The 19,235-nt window shown below is 42.5% G+C and overlaps 1 protein-coding gene across 3 annotated transcripts in view; it reads right to left on the bottom strand.

Annotated features, from left to right (window-relative positions):
* Positions 1–18,235, bottom strand: part of ADNP (activity dependent neuroprotector homeobox) — a 32,828-nt gene extending 14,593 nt beyond the window's left edge. The window contains exon 1 of one of the 3 annotated variants that reach the window (XM_072801433.1): positions 18,122–18,235. The gene's annotated coding sequence lies outside the window, so the exon portion shown is untranslated. Of the gene's footprint in view, positions 1–14,368; positions 14,441–15,817; positions 15,958–18,121 lie in introns of those variants that run through there. The other 2 variants (XM_072801432.1, XM_072801434.1) reach the window with 2 other exon arrangements.
* Between the last annotated feature and the right edge of the window lie 1,000 nt (positions 18,236–19,235).

A 19,235-nucleotide genomic window follows, 5' to 3' on the forward strand; every position in this document is an offset into this window, starting at 1 on the left:
AACCACTAACTAAAAAAATATATGTATTTTTTAGGAGGCACGGACATTTTAAGATTCTCATACAGCTTCATGCTACCCACGATGGTACTTTTTTTTTTCCAACAGATTTTGTGATGTCTCCGTGGAAACATTTAGGACCCATTAAAATAAAAACTAGGCAGAAAGAAAATATCATTTCCATATTTATGTGCTCACTTTTCCTCCTACCACCCCCTCAGCAACATATTTAATACCTGTCAATATCACTGAGTAAAACTGTGGTCATTGTAAAACACTTTCTTTTTATAATCAGTAAGTGCTTATCTTTCCTGACTATTCTGAGATCAGAAGCAGTGAACAGAGACCCCTTATTTGCTTTTATGGGTGTCAATAAGTCCGACATTTAAATTAAACCTGTTGTAAAAAGGTTTGTATGTTTGTATTTTGAAAAATAAACCCTGTAAAGGCTTTCTAGAACAACCCTCCAATGAGTGAGCATGTTGAGAGCTCAGAGTCTACATTTGGTCTGGAAGCAATCATCCTTCTCAATACTTAAAAACAACAACAAAACAAAAAATGACAGTCCTGAACAGAAGCAGCTAATCTTTCAATTTCCTATTAAGCTTGGGCAAAGGGCAAAGGGCAAAAGGCAAAAGATCTTGCAGATGCCAGAGGTTCTTCATAGAAAGGCAGCTCTAATTGTCTTTTTTTTTTTTTTTTAAAGATTTTATTTATTTATTCATGGAGAGAGAGAGAGAGAAGCAGAGACACAGGCAGAGGGAGAAGCAGGCTCCATGCAGGAAGCCCGATGTGGGACTCGATCCCAGGTCTCCAGGATCACACCCCGGACTGAAGGCGGCACCAAACCGCTGAGCCACTAGGGCTGCCCCCCCCCCTTTTTTTTAAAGATTTTATTTATTTATTCATGAGAGAGAGACAGGGGTACGGGGGGAGGGAGAGGCAGAGACACAGGCAGAGGGAGAAGCAGGCTCCATGTAGGCAGCCTGACGTGGGACTTGATCCCAGACTCCAGGATCATGCCCTGGGCCGAAGGCAGAGGCTAAACTGCTGAGCCACCCAGGGATCCCCCTCCTCCTCTCTAATTCCCAAATACCACAGAACAAGAAACTGACAATCCAGGGGCAAAATGCCCTTCTGGATTAGCAGATAAAACTGGGCAGTATGACAGTGGTAGGAAAAGAAAGTTTAGGCTCCTTTCTCCTTAAATTAATGGAAAACGTGCTGTAGGGTTGAGGCTAAAAAGGGGGCTTGGAAAGTCCAGGAGGATCATCAGGAAAAATACTTTGCAAATGAAGACACACTGTACCAAAAGCTAAATGTGAATACTGTACACCAATTATTTTGCTTAGGTTAATCATACTAGAACACCGTCAACAGAGACAAGAAACAGGCAGGAAATGTAACCAACTTCTGTCTTCTATTCTTATCTACTAACTGCATTGACTTTTACTATTCTCTAATGCTAAAAAATCCCAATGGATATAATTGTGTCAACTACAAAACTGCCTCCAGAAAAAAAGACTTTGGTTTTCTTCAGGTTTTTAACCAATAGTGATTAAATTCCTTAAGCTATCATACTGTTTTGGGGGGGGGGGTAATTAGATTGTCATTTATGAAAGGCAAAATGTGTGCACTTACCTAAATAAAGCATTCAGTACAACAATGCTTGGTCATAGGAATACTTTGCTGGCCACTGTCTACAAACAATGAGTGACTCCCGGCCACAAGCAGCCCTGCTTTAAGACTATCCCTCTGCCTGACCACCTCCACTGAGAGGAGCACAAACCCCTCTAGGCTGCTTGTTCACAAGCCTAGTCCTGATTTCAGCCACAGAAATCTAATTCCCTAGCCACAGAGCAGCCTTTCATTTTTTTAAGGACCTTCCTCATTACCTCTTAAGTCTTTTCCCCTTCTCTAAGTACCCTGCTCCAGTTCTTTTCACCTTTACTTCTGTTATCACAGGAGCTGATCTCCAGTAGATGTGCACCTTTAACTTCTGTTATCACAGGAGCCAATCTCCAGTGGATGCGCTCCTCTGTCACTCTTTGGTGCAGAAAGAAAATATCAGAATAAACTTATTCTGATAAATAAATAAACAGAAAGATAAACTTATTCCAGATGTGACAAGCAGGGCAATACTTCCCTAGTTCTGAGTATGATTTTTAAAAAAAATTTTATTATTATGTTTAGAGAGAAAGGGAGAGAGCATGGGCGAATGGGGGAAGGGAGAGAGAGAATCCCAAGCAGGTGCTGTACCTGATATGGGGCCCAATGCTGCACACTCAATCCTAGACCCTGAGATCATGACCTAAGCTAAAATCAAGAGTCAAGGACTTAACTGAATCACGCAGATGCCCTTAAAGTTTTTATTTTTTAAAGTAATCCTTATGCCCAACATGGGGCTTGAACTCATGACCCAGAGATCACAAGTCACATGCTTCACTGACTGAGCCAGTCAGCCATGACCTGGATATTATTTTTAAATTAATGCTCCTAAAAGGTGCACTGTATTGGTGGCAGCCACTTTACACATGACAACAATCAACCAAGATTTTTTTTTTTTTTTTAATATGTGCTGCATTTTCAGTATTAGGTGGTTCAGTTGGTGAGAACAAAAATTTTCTGTACTGAATCCATGTCTGGTTAGAAGAGAAATAACTATCAAATCTTTAATATGTTAATTACAAGTGCATAAACATTTTGATTCCAAAATGTAGCACTGTGTATCAGTGGAAGAACCTAAGGATTGCCTAATCTAAACTCTTCTCATTTTACAGATGAGCAACTGAGGTGAAGCAACTGGCTAAAGGGTGATCAGCTTGTCAGTGACAGACCTGGGTCTCAAGGTCATCTCCAGATCTAGGATGTAGTGCTCTACTCATCACCCTCGTGGATGAAGCTCTCTGATCTTAGACAAAGGTAAACAAAAGCATGTTAAATATATATATCTGAAAGTGCCAGAACTTCATACTCAAGGTTGAAATGAACTTAAACAAGTTCAACCAAATGAGCTCAGGTGATAAAACAGAGATTAAGAATACACAGACATCTCAGGTCAGATGGTCCCGTCAGATCCAGAGAAGAACTGAAACAACTTAGCTCTGAAACCACTTGCCCAAAAGTGCTCTTATCATCACCTGGATGCCAGCAGTCATTAGATAGTCACATCAGAAAGATACCCAAATTGTGTCCTTTGCAAAATGAAAACTACAACCTTGGCATCCCTAAAATAAAACGACAGCTTTTCATTTATTTTTATTTATTTTTTAATGACAGCTTTTCAAAAACAGATGTATTCTGTTTCTCCTTTATCAATTCCCATTATTAATACTCAAACCATTGCTTGGGAAAGCAGAGGCCTTGGTGATTGTTCTTTCTCTGGAGAGCAGGGTTAGGCAGGATGCTAATTTGCTTTCAACTACCTCTCAGGCTCCTTTTTGCAAATAAAGTTCTATTCGTTTTTATTACAAAAGCAACTGGGAAATGAAAACATACACCCACACAAAACCTGTACACAAAGGGTATGAGTGGCTCACAGTTAAGTGTCTGACTCTTGATTTTGGTTGTGATCTCAGGGTTGTGAGACTGAACCCCGAGATGGGCTCTGCCCTCAGCTTAGAGTCAGCTTGAGGTTCTCTCCATCTCTCTCTGCCTCTCACCCTCTCTAAAAGAAATACAATCTTGAGGCACCTGGGTGGCTCAGCAGTTAAGCATCTACCTTCTGGCTCAGGGAGTGATCCTGGAGTCCCTGGATGGAATCTCACACTGGGCACCCTGCATCTCCCTCTGCCCGTGTCTCTGCTTCTCTCTCGCGGTATCTCTCATAATAAATAAATAAACAGGGCAGCCCCAGTGGCGCAGCGGTTTAGCACCACCTGCAGCCTGGGGTTTGATCCTGGGGACCCTGGATCAAGTCCCATGTCAGGCTCCCTGCATGGAGCCTGCTTCTCCCTTTGCCTGTTCCTCTGCTCCTCTCTCCCTCTGTGTCTATATGAATAAATAAATAAAATTAAAAAAAATAAATAAATAAAATCTAAGAAAATAAAAATAAAATAAAAACAATCTTTAAACAATAAAAACACCAGAAAAACCTGTACACGAATGGTCTCCCAGTAGTCATTAATACCCAAGGAGAAACAACCCAAATTTCCATGAACTATTAAATGGACAAATAAAATGTGGTATATTCATACAGTGAAATAGGATTCAGCTATTAAAAAAAGGTAAAAGAAGTGAAAAAGAAGTACTGATATATGCTCCAACATGGATGAACCATGAAAAATTATACTCAGTGAAAGTCACAAAAGGCTACTTACTATATGATTCCATTTATATAAAAGGTGAAGAACAGGCAAATCTACACAGATAGAAATGCTGCCAAAGGCTAGAGGAATTGGGGGACAGTAGAGGGCAACTGCTCATGGGGACTGGGTTCTTTGTGGGTTGATGAAAATACTCTAAAATTGATCATAGTGATAGCTGCATAACTCTATGAATATACTAAAAAAACATTAAATTGTACACTTTAAAGGGGGTGAACTGTATGATATATGAATTACATCTCAGTAAAGCTGTTACAAAAGAAAAAGGCAACTGGACCTAATAGAACAAATATAAAGGCAAGGAATACAAATAATTATAAAGACAAGAGTTAGCACTGGGTATACTTATCCTTCCAGATTTTTATGCACATGCAATTTTTCTTTTAAAAGGAAATGAATCTTATGTATCTCAGCATTTAGTCATGCAGCAGAAAAACCAATGCTGCCTGAAAGTTTTTAATTTTTAAGTGTCTTCCTTCCAAAAAGGTAGATGCTAGCCACAAACAACTATTCATCAGGTAAAATGTGGCTAGTCTGAATTGAATGGAGATAAACTTTTAAATTAATTAGTTTATTTATATTGTGGTAAAATATACATAAGATTTACCACCTTTGACAATTTTCAAGTATACAGTTCAGCGGTACTTCATCATAATATCATGCTACCATCACCACAACCATGTACCCATCTCCAGAACTCTTTTCATGTTGCAGAACTGAAATTCTCTACATTAAACAGTAACTCCCCATTTCTCCCTTCCCTTCTGCACTAGGCAACCAGAATTCTGTCTCCAGGACTCTGACTACTCTAAGTACTTCATGTAAATGAAATCACAAAGTACTGGTCTTTTTGTGACTGGCTTATTTTACTTAGCATCGTGTCCTCAAGATTTATTCATGTTGGAGCCTATATCAGAATTCTCCTCCTCTTGGGACGCCTGGGTGGTTCAGTGGTTGAGCATCTGCCTTTGGCTCACGGTGTGATCCCGAGGTCCTGGGATCGAGTCCCACATGGGGCTCCCCATAGGAGCCTGCCTCTCTGTCTCTCATGAATAAATAAAATCTTTAAAAAAAATTCTCCTTTTAAAGGCTGAATAACATTCTATAATATATATGCACCATATTTTGCTTATCTGTTATTCTAAGGCTGAATAATATTCCATGCTACATATATACACATTTTGCAGATGATGGGACACTTGGGTTGCTTTCACCTTTTAGCTATGGTGAATACTGCTATGAACATGGGTGTACAAGAATCTCTTCACACGGTAATTCTGTTTCCACAGCACTTCTACCATTTACATACCCAACTGTGCACAACGCCAACGCTTCGTATTTCTCCCCATCCTCACCAACACTTGCTAATGTTTTTTTATAATAGCTATCTTAATACGTATGAGGTACTATTTCATTGTAGGTGTGATGTGCATTTCCCTAATGATTAGTAATACTGAGTATCTTTTCATTTGCTTATTGGCCACTTGTATGTCTTCTTTGGAGAAAGGTCTATTCAAGTCCTTTGCCCGTTTGAGATAAGCTTTTTTCACATGTAAAATATACTTGGGATTTGCAGGGCTTAGAATTAAAAAATGCAAATTATCTTATTAATACATTTTCAAAAATACTAACATGTTGAAACAATACTTTGGATGTACCAGATTAAAAATACATTAAAATTAATTTCATCTTTAAATTAAATGTTAACATTAAATGAAATTAAATGTTAAAATGTGGCCAGTGGAAACTGAAGATATTATGCTAACTGAAATAAGCTGGTCACAAAAGGACAAATATGAGATACCGAAATTCAGACAGAAAGAAGAAGGTGGTTGCCAAGGGCTGGGTGGAGAGGAGAATGGGGACTTGGTGTTTAATGGATATACAGTTCAAATTTGTAAGATGAAAAAAGTTCTGGAGATGGATAGTGGTAATGGTTACATGACAATGTGAGGATATTTAACAAAAAAAGAACTTTACACTTAAAAGTCATTAAAATGATAAATTTTATGGTATATTTTACCATATATATGTACATAGATACACATACACATATACATATTTTTTCAAAATGTTACTAGAAAATTTAAAGCGACAGTACTGAAAATATGGAGCCAAACAAGGTTTGTTCATAATTTTTTTTTTTTGGGTTGTTCATAATTTTATGAGGATAGTCTGGGTTGAAAATTAAAGGCATTTATCATTGATGAGTCTCTGCCAAAACTATAAATATTAAGCATCTGTTAAGATTGCTTTGAACAGGACAGATCCTCTAGAGCAAGTTCTGGATGTAATATAGGAACTTTATAAGGACCTTTACAGATTTCCAGACCAGTTTGGACAATATTAAATGAATGACTCTATGAATGACATTATTAATGGCTCCCAAAGTGTTATTTAAAAAAAATCTCAGAACCCACTTTCCTGGCAAATTTGCTCTACTCCCAGAGGCTAGGAATAGAGGAATATATCACTTCTGTCAATGTCAAAGGCTCCAATTCACTCTGCCTTAACTAATAGATTTAATCCAGTTGGAGTTACTTTAATAAGTTCAACTATTTTTTAGTTTTGCTAAAGTGGAATGATTCTAGAGCACGTAGCACTACAAAAAAGGATTTCCAAAGAATATTCATGTATTAAATTTTTAAATAAACTTAAGTTTCTTTCAAACAGTTAAAAGGACAGAACTGCAAAAAGGGAGAGGTCCTAGGAAAAATAAATTAGCAAGCCTTTTCAAAGATAACACAATAATGAAAATTCAGATTTAGCAAACTTTGTTTTCTTTCACGTGCTGTGGCTCATTAATATCAAACCAAGAATCTAATGGGAAATAAGCATCCCCATTCACATTATCAATCTCCAAAGTTACAGTTACATTGTGACTTAAAATTTGCTGTAAATGCTCATCACAGGTGATTTCAGATTTAGAAAAGTATGACCTGAAATTATAATTGATAAAGAGTTATTTATGTCTATAAATTACAACCACTATGAATCATTTTTTTCAGTGGAGATTGATTTTCCTGAGCTCAACTGATGGACTTATGAACCCTTAAAATATGTAGGAAGACAAGGGTGCCATCTCACTATTCAAAGCAAAGAAAACCTATTAAAAAAGATTGTTTTTTTTTCTTTTTTTAAAATAATGTCTCTGTAAATTAGGCCTTTACAGATCACTTTATTTTTATTTTTATTTATTTATGATAGTCACACACAGAGAGAGAGAGAGAGAGAGAGAGGCAGAGACACAGGCAGAGGGAGAAGCAGGCTCCATGCACTGGGAGCCCGACACGGGATTTGATCCCAGGTCTCCATGATTGCGCCCTGGGCCAAAGGCAGGCGCCAAACCGCTGCGCCACCCAGGGATCCCTCGTTTTTTTTCTTCCCCCTGCTAGAGATCAAGAATCTACTGTGTGGCTGACACGGAGCAGACACTCAATACATGTAGAATGAACAAACAGCTCCTGCCTAGAAAGGACTTAGAGATGATACCCCATAAATATCTATAGGAAAAGAGGCCAAGTGTCAGGTGTGTCACAAATTAAATGCTCTAACGTTTCATAAGAGGGAAAATTCATTCTCAGGAGGGGAGCTCAGGAGAAGGTGAAAGTAGATGCTAAGCTGGGGGCCACCAGGTTAGTTAAGGACCTGCATTCACTGCAAACAAAACAAAACACACACACACACACACACACAAAAACAAAACAAAACAAAAAAAACCCAAACCAAAACAACAACAACAAAAAAACACCCTCAAACAAACCACCTTGTTGGCACAGTTCCAGAGGTGGGACAGCAAGTTCTAGGAACTACTGTAGAGAGTCCAGAATGGCTATGTCAAACTTCTGAGTAATAATGAATGACAGGGTTGGGAAGGTAGGTTGGAGATAGAAGCCTTGAGTGTGAAACTAGAGTCTGTTGCTGTGTCTGGTAGCCTCTGAGGAGGTGCGGCAGACATTGAGGCAGAGAAAGGATATAATTCTAATGGAGCTTTAAGAGAATTAATCTGGCCCACTTGGCAGGATCGATTACAAAAGGCCTAGAGGAAGTCTATGCAGAGTAAAATACCAAACCTAGGCAACCCTCAGAATCACCTGAGGGTGCTTACACCCATCTCAGACCTACAGGATCTGAAAGGTCTAAAAAAAAAAAAAAAAAAAAAAAAAAAAAAATCACCAGAGCCTTAGGTGTAAGTTAATAAGATACTGAAGTGATGGCAAAAAGAAGATGAAGTTCAAGGATGAAGCCTATAGCGTACATCAACATTTGTTTCCCAGTAAAACTATATTGTTTTCATAAATAAAAATTTAGCTGACCTATCAGACACATGTAAAATTTTTACCTCACAACTTCAAATTTCGGTAACAAGTAGGGTGACAACACAGTAAAGCTTTCCTCTGCTCAAAAGAAAGATGGTATGACATAGCTATTAAGAATATAGCTCCAGGGGAGCCCGGGTGGCTCAGTTGGTTTAGTGTGTCTGCTTCGGCGCAGGTCATGTATGATCCCAGGGTTCTGAGATTGAGCCTTAACGTCTGGCTCCCAGCTCAGCAGGGAGCCTGCTTCTCCCTCTTCCTTTGCCCCTCCCCTGCTTATGCTTCCTCTGTCAAATAAAAATCTTAAAAAAAAAAAAAAAAAAAAAAAAGGTTCGAGAGTTGGGCTGATCTGTATCATTACTTAATCCTTACTCTGCCACTTACTAGCTTTGTGAACCTAAAAATGTTACTCAACCTCTGGAGGTCTGTTTCCTTATGGTATAACCAGGACACTACTCCACTGTTCAAGTGCCAGAAGGATTAAATGAGATGATGCCTGTTACACATAAGTAGTTATCATTATTGTCTTAAACCAGATCAGATTCTGGAATAGTCACTTCTAAAATCATGAGCTCACACTGTGGCATATCTTTTCAAAAATGTGGGACTAGGGGATCCCTGGGTGGCGCAGCGGTTTGGCGCCTGCCTTTGGCCCAGGGCGCGATCCTGGAGACCTGGGATCGAATCCCACATCGGGCTCCCGGTGCATGGAGCCTGCTTCTCTCTCTGCCTGTGTCTCTGCCTCTCTCTCTCTCTCTCTGTCTCTCTGTGACTATCATAAATAAATAACAAAAAAAAAAAAAAAATGTGGGACTATTCCTGAGAATCAGATGTGGTTGCCATGTATCTGTCCCTAGATACATCAAAATGCACATTTACACACATAATAGTGTTTTCACATAATACTTTGCATTTGTGTGAGAGGGTCATGTTAAAGAGCATATTCTTAACTTTACAAACTCTGTGGCATTTAAAACATCTGCAAGTACCCACAATAAACCTAGGTGACTTAGTCACATAAAAACATAAAGGTATGATCTAGGTTTTACATTATTTATCTTTTAAAAAACTATGTGGGTCACTTTTTTTTTTTTTTTAAGATTTCATTTATTTATTCATGAGAGACACACGAGAGAGGCAGAGACACAGGCAGAGGGAGAAGCAGGCTCCACGCAGGGAGCCTGATGTGGGACTCAATCCCGGGACTCCAGGACAATGAATACCCTGGGCTGAAGGGAGGTGCTAAACCGCTGAGCCACCCAGGGATCCCCCCACTTCTCTTTTAAGAAGACTTTCAGACTAAAAGACTAGTTGCCTACAACTGGAAACTATTATGTTTTGGTTTATCCTGTTACTTGGGAGTATTTAGATTTTAGATGAGAATCCTAACTGTGACCACCCAGAACACCAATGGAACCAACGGCTTTCAGGGTGTTTTGAGAATGTGCTGAGACTATGACACAATACATGGATGGAAGAGAAGACGGAACTGGAAGGACAAAATGAAAGCTGAGCAACTGAAGGTTTGCTCCCTAACTACTGATTGAAATATTGAAGTTCACAAAAATTTTTTTAAAAGATTTTATTTATCTATTCATGAGAGAACACAGAGAGAAGCAGAGACACAGGCAGAGGGAGAAGCAGGCTCCATGCAGGAAGCCTGATGTGAGAATCGATCCTGGGACTCCAGGATCACGCCCTGAGCCAAAGGCAGACACTTAACTGCTGAGCCACCCAGGCGTCCCTCAGGAAGAATTTTATTTAAAAGGGAGAAAGATGCCTCACAGATTATCAAAAAAAAAAAAAAAAAAAAAAAAAAAAAAAAAAAAAAAGATTGAGAATATCTCTAATACCTTTATCTAGCTGTAGGGAGTATGAGATGGGGAGAATTTCCCAATTTACTCCATTTTATTTATTTTTAAAGATTTTTTTAAAAAAAGATTTCATTTATTTATTCATGGGGGGCGGGGCAGAGACAGGCAGGGGGAGAAGCAGGGTCCCTTGCAGGGAGCCAGGATCACGCCCTGGACTGAAGGGGGCGCTAAACCGCTGAGCCACCTGGGTTGCCCTATTTTTAAAGATTTTATTTATTTATTCATGAGGTGCAGAGACACAGGCAGAGGGGAGAAACGGGGACTTGATCCCAGGGCCCCAGGATCATGACCTAAGCCAAAGGCAGATGCTCAACCACTGAGCCATCTAGGCGCCCCAATTTATTCCATTTTCTTTTTCTCTTTTTTAATAATAAATCTATTTTCTATTGGTGTTCAATTATAACACCCAGTGCTCATCCCGTCAAGTGCCCCCCTCAGTGTCCGTCAATTTATTCCATTTTAAATAGAATTCCAGGCAAGGCAGGATCACACCATGGGGAATGACTGCAATACCTTGCTGCCTACAGAAGAACTCCACAGTTGAGCGCTATTGCTGTCAATACAGGTAGACAACCTGGCTGAAGAGAAATGTGAACATAAGAAATCAATTCACAAGTAGGCCTAAGCAGACATCCAGACACATCCACTTATAGTCAATCCAGGACCATGTCACTGGTCTGCTCATATAAATGGCCTAAGACAAAAGTAGGTTATTTTTAATTCTTTAATGAGAAAATTTTCATGCTCTATCAAAACTACTCAGAAATAATTTTCCCAGAGTAAGGGAAAAGTACTTTTCTCCTCATTCATGAAAAACAGAATAATTTATTTGAATCACCTCAAGTTTTTCTGAGCCATCTCCTAGGAGTCACCGCCTAAAGGGCAAAGATTTCTTTGTAGCAGAAGCATTATTTGTGTAGCAGGCCTTTGCCACTTGGTGGCTCGACCCTTACGCTTTCTGCAGAAGTTTTTCTTGGTGTTGTTTTTAGGCCTACCTGACTGAATCAGGACTTTGAGCCGACTGCATAGTTCCACTTCCCAGTTCCAGTTCACCCTTTCACAAGAGCAAGAATTCCAAATGTTGACACATTGACAATGCCCAATTTAAAATTTTAATGAACTCTTCCATATTTTCACTAGAGTGAAGTTTCTTCAGATATACTGGATTTCAAAAGAAACCACTCATACAGGTTATCAATTGTTGCCAGTTCCCACCAGAAAAAGGTGCGAGTTTTAAGGGAAGCACAGGCTTCCACAAATTCTGAAATGGAGCAGAGGAGTTCAGAAAAAAGAAAAGGCAGAAGGGCCAAAAGCCAGTAATTATCTAAGCAAAAATAACTGTTCAGAGGAGAGAAAGAACAAGGCTGCCCTAAACCAAAACATTGGGAAAAGCAACAGGACCGTAAACAAACTTTCTTTTTAGATCCTTGTACAGGCAACTTCAAACCAGACATGTGCTGCTTCAACTAGTCACCCCCAGCACAATTATCGCTGGTACTCTCTTGCTGGGGGTATGGCCAGCCTCTTTTGTCAAGCCTATATAGGATCCTTGGGTATATTCACTGACACAAGCAAAGAGGAGCACTACCCAGTTATGAAGCATTCCTGTGAGCCTTCATGAGACAAAAACAAAAACAAAACAAAACTTGGGAACCCTATAAAGCCTGTGTTCCAAGACAGACCTGGCATGGACACATTCATTCTGTGGCTCACTTCAACTAAGCACATTGCAGTGCCTTGATTTCCCCACTTGTGAAACAAGGAAAATCCTGAGAACTGAGAACCTCTTGCTTGGCAAATAAAATGGGCACGCCATTAATATTACCCTAAAGGCCAGCAAAGAGGCCTTTACACTCACAGCTCACCCTTCTTCAAGACATCAAGCAAGTCATATGACAAGTGACACATAAACAGAAACAACCCACAGCTGAGTGACTCAGTTACAAATCTATACCCTTACTGGACAGTGAATTAGGATGTGTAGGGATTTATTTTTAATTCTAAGTGATGATGGTCAAACAATGCAGGAGACTCCTACAGATTACGTGCATGCTTTTGACTTAAACCTTAACTCTTAAACTGCAGTACATGTTCAGGGCAGTCTTCCTTAGTACCTTTATTTCTAGAAATTTCATTATTTCTCTAGCTGCTATCTTAGAACTAAGCCATGCATCAATAAAAGCAAGGAAGCTTGTGAGTCTGAAATAGAAAGAATTACAGGCAGAGGACAAGTGAATGCATATATGGAGACCAGAGAACCAAGAACTGAAATAGTGAAAAGAACTTTACATTTTACACTGATTAGGAAATGTGTGCCCTCAAATCACATCAGTTCCTGTATATAGTTGGCACACTATTAGGAAGTGTGACTTCCTAATAATAGACTCATGCATCACAACATAATCAAGTTGATATACATATATCCCAATTTGAGAAGCCTGATAATATGTGAGGATAGCCTTCTTCAGTGAAGCAGAATATAGACTCTCATTTAAGCCGACTCATTAACTGCCAGATATCAAAGGTAGGTCACAACCAAAACACAGGTCTGAAGAGTACTAAGACATGGAAAGAGACTGAAGGAGCACAATCATCCTTCCCCTCACTTTGTAATTAACAGGATCAGGCAAACAGAACAAGATAAAATCATGAAGTCATGATGGAACCATGGCCACTCATACTGTGCAAAACAAGGATGCCTTCTTTTGTAAAGTATCTCAACCATTAGGGCAGAAGAAAGTGCCAATGAGTAAACAAGAAACAGTTTCTACATTCAAAGTATCAATTCAGTTAGTGTGGGTGGGGGTTTGGTTCTCACCAATTTCAAATGCCAAGTTTTCAAACTATCAACATAAAATACATAACTGACAGTGATGCACATCAGCAAAATACGACATTTGTTCCAGACCTAATGACACAAGCTCTTACAAAACTAAAAGTCTGCATGATGCTAGAAACACATCAAGCTCTGAGAATCTAACGATAAGCCCCTTGGAAGTCCAGGATGAACACGCAGATTACTACACAATAGTATCGGGCATGTTGGTGTAAACTACAAATTAGCTTCTATTCTTATAAAAATTTCCTTTTGGGTACTTTCACCTAAATTAATCTCACTATGATTTTAATAGATTATTTTTCCAAAAATTATAATGTCTAATCCCAACATCTTTTTCTGTAGTTAAATGTACGGTTTCCCAATTATATCTCTAATGCTCGGATTTTGTATTTGATAATATGACAGTTATTTCCAACTCTAAAAGAAACGAGTTGTATTTTGGGTATATACACACTCACACCAATTGACGAAATCAACCTGCCAAGGCCTATTACAACTTATGCAATTTTGTTATAGTTCCCAAAAGACAAAAATAGTACTGAAATTGTGAATTTTTTCTTTTCTCTCTCTCTACTCAAGTACTGATCCCTATTTGAGCCTTTGTAACTGATCAGCTCTATCTTCTTTAATTTCCATCATTAAACATGTAGCCAGCATGTGCACAACATCATAAATGCAATCAACCAAAAGACTGCTGAATATTTAAAGTTTCAAAATACTAAAAATTGTGTTGAGTAGACGTTTTTCAAATTCTGTGAACAGTTACCAGGAAAGCCAACAATTTAACAAATAGTGCACCTTATTTAATCAAATTGGAGTAATTAAATAAACGTGTGCATATATGTTGTAACAAGAAGCAAAAATCATTTTTACTTGGTAAAAGCCTATTAGCTGGTTATCTGGTAGCAACTACATGTTCAGGAAAAGGCCTGTTCTGATCAGAGAATCTTTAAGGTTTTTAAAAGTTTAGCAACTTTTGAGATTGGGTCATCAAAATAACAATAATTGAGAACTTACTTGACACTTAATCTGTTCAACATGGTGACGTTTTATTTTTAATATAAATAGTATTAGAACTTTTCCTGCACTCTGGTTTAAGGAAAAAAAAGAGAAATTTAAGCAAAACAAATTCACAGTGGGTATGTTTACAACCAATGACTTCCAGGATAGGCAGGGCCAGAGGTCTTTTAGAGATTCAAAGCCCAATCTCCTATATTTTCTAAACAGAGACTATAAAAATCAAAATCAAAGGCTTAGTTCAATGTACAGTAGCCTCTAATATGGTAACTTTAGGAAATTTCAACAAAGGCTAAGTAAAGAAGGCATTTCTACTTAAAGCTCAATTAAACAGAATACCCATTCCCACCTTCCGCTTAATTGAGGCTCCCTTCCCCCAACCTGTACTTTTAACAAACCCTCAGTTTACCTAAATTCCAGCCTTCAAGCCCAATAGCCTTACTATTTATTATTTATTTATTTATAAATTTAATTTAGAATGCTCAAACCAGGAAACCTTGAAAAACTGCAGAATACATGCTTTCTAAGAGCTCATAGCAAGTTTTCCCGTAGGAGGAGAATGGCTATTACCACTAAGGATATCAGTTAACACTGCATCTTATGTGTAATTTGCCAAGTCAAATAAAAGCACCTTCACAAACCTCACCTCAAACATACCCTCAAATAAGAAGTGGTTTTCAAACTACTCCTTTAAAAACTCATATAACTATCTATCAAAGAACAAGTACAGGTCAAAATTATATCTGTTTAACAAATACTGATCAGTATTTAAAAATTATAAATATCACCATTAGATTTAATATCTGATTCTTGTGGCTACTAAAATATTGCAAAAGCAATATAGTTAGGTCTCCAATGGAATAACTGAACCAAGCTGCCTCCTTCCTTTTCACTCACCAAAAGGTTACTTGGCAGCAAATGTCCCATGAAAACTCTTAAGCACCAACTGGTTAACTATGTATCAAAGAATACACCCATTCATAAGTTTCCCCATAAACTTATCTTGGTCTGTCTATGTAACATACTTGCAACAAAGTCTTAAAAGTACCTTTGATTATCAACAACCACTGACAATCATTGGTAACAAGGACAGGTTCATGGAAGGGCCTGTTCTGATCAGAGAATCTGTAAGGTTTATAGAAACTATAGCAACTCTTGAGCCTGGGTCATCAAGATAACAATAATCAAGAACTTAACATACTTTATACACAAGAGTGCAGAATGCAAATGATTAAAACAGCATTAGCAACTTCAAAATTTTCTCTTAAACAAGCTACTATGTCATTTCTCTGTTCAGAACCCTCGACTGCAACCAGCTCTAACCGGTTCCTTGAGGAATGTGGCTAGGCTGAAATTTTGGAAGTGTTGGCTTTGGTGGTGACCAAGGAGGAAGAAGTCTCTGGCTTCCCTGTTGCTGCAGTTCCCACCCTCCAAAATGAATATACCCACCGGTGTGAATTGACAATGTGGTCCAAAGAGCAAGGCAGGAACGGAGTCCAGATCCTCAAAATGGTAGTACAGGGCATAACCACTAGGCCACCTATCAGTTCAGTACAAAAAGTACAACCCTGTGCATCATGGTGCAAAAGCTGGGGCCTAGGTTTCGCATTGTGCATCTCACACCTATGGAAATAACAAGAGGAGTAAAATCTACAGAAATCAACACACCCTAAGAAGGTGGGTGCTCACAGAAGACCGGTGTCAACACTTTTGCAAAGGTGGTTGGTGGTTGGCTACTGAGATAATGAATGGCGGCAATTACAAGTCCAAAGTTGGAAGGCAACAAAATTTTACAATCAACTCTGTTGAGTTTGACAATGAAGAATTCAACACGGGTTTGATGTTTACCAACAAGGCTTTGCAAATCATGACACCCATCTACATGCTTATGAGAATTACTACCCCACTAACATTCTAACAACATCCTTCAAGAATGATTTTTAACTCTCAAAGAGTTGGAAAGATTTGGGCCATGAAGAAAGGAGGCAATCAGCAATACCCCCAAACCAATGCATTACTCTCAGGTTTTACACTTTCCCCTTTACCATCTGACCTTGGAAAGACATGGTGACTCATTCAAAGCTTAAGGTGGAAGAATTCCATAATTCCAGAGAATAGAAAATCTGTGTACCAATGATGTGCCAAGAACAAATGTGGATTGTCTGAGGGTCAACAGTTTTGAAAAAGTAAAAAGAGAGAACTTTTAAAATGCAGGGTGGGTTCTTTAAAAGAAATAAAATCACCGCTCTTGACTCCCTTAATCCTTCGCCATGTTGCTGTCAGCTCACCAACTAAGAGTGCGAGAGTGTGTCTTGCTGGGTCCATTTTCCCATGGTCTGTAGAAGGCGCTGTGAAGCACATCCTGTTCTAGCTCTGGGGCCCTTCCCCCCTCTGCAGCCTTACCCAGTGCAGGGAATGCGCCCCCTACTGACTCCAACACTCATCGCCTTTAGCCGACTTGGCTGCGGTGCATTTTGGGTGGGGGCTGGTATTTTCTTCATGGCCATAAACCAGAAGCAACAATGCAGATTTATAAAGAAACTGTATCAAGCCACTCAGGAGATTTCTGTTTTTTGTTTTTGTTTTTGTTTTCATTTTGAAGGTTCAAGACACTGGTACGAGAAGCATCAGGAATAGGAATTGGGTGTGTGGGGATGGACAGCATTAAAATGGCAAACACAGGAAACAGTTTGGTTCTTTTTCCCTCCTAAGCCTTTGTCTGAGAAATGGGGTTATAGCAAGAACTGCCCAGAGGAATTGGTGAATGCAAGAACATCAAGAAGACTTAGTGTGGGTCCATGTGTGGCTAAAAAGGATATTAGACCTTAGCGCCTGATCTTGGGCAGAAGAGGAAGAGAAGCAATCGCGCCTTTTCCAGCAGACAGGCATCCAGGTTGAGGGGGAGGGGAGGGCAGGCAGGCAGCCCAGAGGAAAGAGAGGTGAATAAAAGGGTGCTCAAAGAACTCCTCCCCATTCATTGCATTAAAAAAAAAAAAAAAAAATCTTTTCGCAGCTTTCTGGATTTCCTTTTTTTTTTTTTTTAACCGTCTCATTGCAAAGTTGGGGCTCAGAATGTTCCTAAGAGGTCGTGCTGACCAGGCAGCTGCGCCTGGGGAAAGGGGGTGGTGGTGGACTCCGTGGCTAGGACAGGAGGGGAGCTGGCGTGCTGGGGAGGAAGGGCTGCACGGCGGAGGCAAAGACTTTCCACTCCGTGCCATGCACGCTCCCCGCCCCCCAGTGTCCCCCCTCCCCCAGCCGAGGGTGGGCAGAGGTGGCAGCGGGCTCGTCCCAGGCACCGGGGGTGTGCGTGGGGGGCTCCTTGCGGGAGGAAGGGCTCAGTTCCAGGGATGGGAGCAGCTCGGCGCTCGCTGGGGGCGGGGTGGAGGGAGATGCCATCAGCGGCACAGGCTCCGGGGCCGGGCTGGCTGCCGGCCTCGGCGGGCTCGCGGGGCGGGGAGGGGGGTCGGGCTGCAGGAGGAGGCGCCTGGCCCCCGGAGCGGAGCCCGGGTAGCGGTCCGCGGCGGGGCGGGCGCTCCGTCAGCACCGGAGCGTGCAAAGGAGCGTGTGTGGCCGGAGCGCAGGCAGTCGGCGCAACAATGCGCCCGCGGGGCCGGGGCCGGGGCCGGGGCCGGGGCCGGGAGCGGGAGCGGGGAGCGCGGAGCGGGAGCGGGGCCGGGGCCGGGGCCGGGGCCGGGGCCGGGGCCGGGGCCGGGGCCGGGCCGCGGGGTGGGCGCGCGGCGGCCGCGGGCTTACCTTGACTCGGCCTCGAGGCGCGCGCGGGGCCGGCGTGCTCGGGGGCCGGGCGGCGGCGGCGGCGGCGGCGGCGGCGGGCGGATGGCGGCGGCACGGCGGTGGCGGTGGTGGCGGCGGCGGCGGCGGCGGCGGCGGCGAGGGCGCGCCCGGGGCCTCGTCGCGCGCTGGCTCGGCGGGCTCCGGCTCGCGCCGCGGCCGCGGCTGCTGCCGGGGGGCGCGGCGGGCGCAGCAGAGCGGCGGGCGGCGGCGGCGGCGCGAGCGGCTCCCTCCAGTCCCCGCGCGGGCGGCGGCGGCAGCGTCGTCGAGCGGTGCAGACAAAGGAGGGGCGGAGGGAGGAGACGGAGGGTGTGGGAGAGGCGGCTTCACCGGCGCGGGCGGGCGGGCGGCGGCGGCCGCGCTCCTCTCGCTCCTCAGCAGCGGGGACCGAGAGAGGGAGCTGTGTCTGAGGAGACGCCAAAATCCCCCTTAGCGCTGCCCGCGGGAGGGGGAGGGGGCACAAGATGGCGGCGGCCGGGGGGGGGGCGGGAGTTCAGCTCATGGATCCCGGCGGGCGGCGGAGGGGAGACCGGGCCGGCGGAGGCGGCGGCGGCAACGGGCGGGGGAGGGGGCTGATCCCGCGTCTCCCCTCAGCAGACAATACAAGCGCCTCGGAGCGAGTCCCCGAACCTGCCCTAGCCAAAATGGCGGCCGAGAAAGAGCGGAAGTGACGTAAATACCTCATTAGCATAAGAGGACTCATTGTCCAGCTAAGTGGGGGGGGGCAGTGGGGGACAGCACCCCTTCCCCCCTTGTCCCCCAGGGACCACTCTCTCACTCCCACCTGGGCTTGCACCTAACTTTTTGGGAGGGAGGGTGGCACCAGCACCCCCACCTGAGGGAAATTATATAATCCCCACTGAGGGGGAGCTCTCGCGAGAACCAAGAGGATTTGCCATTGACCCACTAGGAGGCGCCGCAGATAATGGCCGCAGTGCGCTTCCAAGGCCCGTGTGCACGGCGGGCGCCTTCCTCTGGCCGCAGCGCCGGCGGCGGAGGCACCAGCAGCGGGCCGCAGCACGCCCTGCACTCAGTCAGGTGGCCGTGCCGGGGATCCCTGCGCGGGCCCAGCTGGGCC

This window comes from Canis lupus, chromosome 26 (assembly GCF_048164855.1).
Source record: "Canis lupus baileyi chromosome 26, mCanLup2.hap1, whole genome shotgun sequence".
NCBI classification, from domain to species: Eukaryota; Metazoa; Chordata; class Mammalia; order Carnivora; family Canidae; genus Canis; species Canis lupus.